Raw genomic sequence first — 2142 nt, forward strand, 5'->3', positions numbered from 1 at the left:
AAAAAAAGAAAAAAAAGAAAAGGCCTAAGAATGCTGAATTCATATTCAGTAGCCTCTTTCAGCAATGGACAGACTGGCAAAGAGAAAAAATAAAGAAAGACAACAAACAACAACAGAAAAGCTATACAGTAAACCTTTCCTTCCAAGGGCACAAAGCTATTTACTTCATGGAAACAGTGCACTTCTCAAATGACCACGCTGAACAACCTTAGCTACCAAAGTTGCTATTGCAGCACAGCAACAACATTTCAGAGAGTGAAGCATTGAAAAATATTGAGACACATGTTTGCTTAGTTTCCCTAATCAAAGCTATGCAGAAACAAGTTTTCACTGAAAAATAAACAAACAAATATTTTTCAGAACGTAACTCAGCATCTTCTAGCAAGCTGAAGCTTCTGGCAAGCCATAACTGCAATATTTTGGTCTACAGAAAATCTACAGGAAAAGTTGCCACTGTTACAGATACCTTTCCTCACTTGTCTCATTACCACGAAAAGATACTTGCAAAATACATTATTGTATTATAGCTATGAAAAGTTAATAGGTCAAAAAATCATACTTCAATTCATCACTTTAGTTCAGTTTTCTCCTGTATTTTCTTCAAAAGTATAATGCAGTGCAGTAGCATATGCAAAAAAGCAGAGAGAAAACAAAGAGAAAACAAATTGGACACAAAAAACTTCTTAAAAATTTTAAATGAAATATTAAGGAGTTTCAGATAAAGAAAGCCTCATCCAGGAAAGACATTTTAAATACACTGTCACCACCAGTATTTCCTATTCATCTGCCCAGGCACTTTCCTGCTTCGCACGCTGAATGCTGTAAACCAGATACACCACAGTCTCCACTCAATGACTAAGCATCTAGGAGTACTTCAGGTGCCAGAAGGCTGTGAATGCTAAGTCCTCTTATCAAGATAGTGCACACAAACCTCAAAACAATTTGTTCTAGAATCACGGAAAACATGGCAAACATCATTCATTAAATTAATCAGATCTGAAGAAAAACCATTTTGTTGCCTGAGTAAGTCAATTGACTACTCTTCAAAGGAGTCCCTTTAAGAAAAAAGTTCCCTAATCACCAGGTGATAGGTGATTATTCTCTCAACAAGAATATTTGAAAATAATGTGTTTGGAAAACTAAACAGAAGGGACTGATGGGAATCCACAATCGCAGTCTGCATCGAGAGAAATGGGCTCAGGTCTTCCTCACACAGAAGAAAGAACAGATCCTCTTCCACCTTTCTTCCACTTCTAGTTTTTGAGTGAACCTGTAAAGAGGAGGTCACTTCCAGCTTCCTTTTGTATTTGGCATGAACCAGTCTGAGAGGGCCTACACCGAGCGCTAAGATGAGGAAGAGTACCCATATGAGTGATAAACACAAACCCTAGGTCAAGACCAGAAGAGTTGGGTCAGGTTCTACCAAAAGCATGAAGCTGCTGAGCCAGGAGTTGACTTATGGAGTTCGTGGGAACTTCTCATTTCAAACACCTCTACATCCTGATTCAGCTGGGGTTCTTGAAACACCAAAAGAGAGCTTTACAAGGTTTGGTTTGGGAAACAAGCCACTCATATATGGCTCACCAAACTTTCACTTCCAAGTTTAATCAACTTACCGTTGTTTTACCCAAACATTCAGGAAAACTTCATGTGAAAGGATACAGAGAGCAAAGTGAGAGCAAACAAACAAGTGCAAAACCAAGTACATCCACACAAAGCTGACTGCAGAACCAGCTACAGGTAATTCAGCACAATAAAGAAACAGATGCAATAGCTTTGCACACATTTTTTATTCCCTCTTGACAAAGGTGTTTTTACACAGGGCAGTAAGAAATGGCTGTTCAAGGACCAAGCTGGTGCTATACTTTTACCCTTTTAAGAAATTACCCTTGATTGATTACTACAAAGAAATACACTTCATAACTGCTGTTAGTGCACAGCCACACCAGGAGCCAGAAACGAGACGGCCCATCCTCGAGCACCATGACTTTGCTATTGCATGGAGCAGGGGGAGGGGGATGGGCCAAGCCCAACTTGGGAGCTGAGATAACGGGGCAGAAGGGAGCGAATGAGCCCCGGGCTCGCGCCAGAGCAGAACGGCTGTGTCACCGCGGCCTGGCCGCTGCCGGCGTGCTGGGCTGC

At 40.9% G+C, this 2142-nt stretch overlaps 1 protein-coding gene across 1 annotated transcript in view; it reads right to left on the bottom strand.

The window, feature by feature from the left end:
• Positions 1-2142, bottom strand: part of KNDC1 (kinase non-catalytic C-lobe domain containing 1) — a 63439-nt gene that overhangs the window by 60935 nt on the left and 362 nt on the right.

Source organism: Meleagris gallopavo, chromosome 8, assembly GCF_000146605.3.
Source record: "Meleagris gallopavo isolate NT-WF06-2002-E0010 breed Aviagen turkey brand Nicholas breeding stock chromosome 8, Turkey_5.1, whole genome shotgun sequence".
Lineage (NCBI taxonomy): Eukaryota > Metazoa > Chordata > Aves > Galliformes > Phasianidae > Meleagris > Meleagris gallopavo.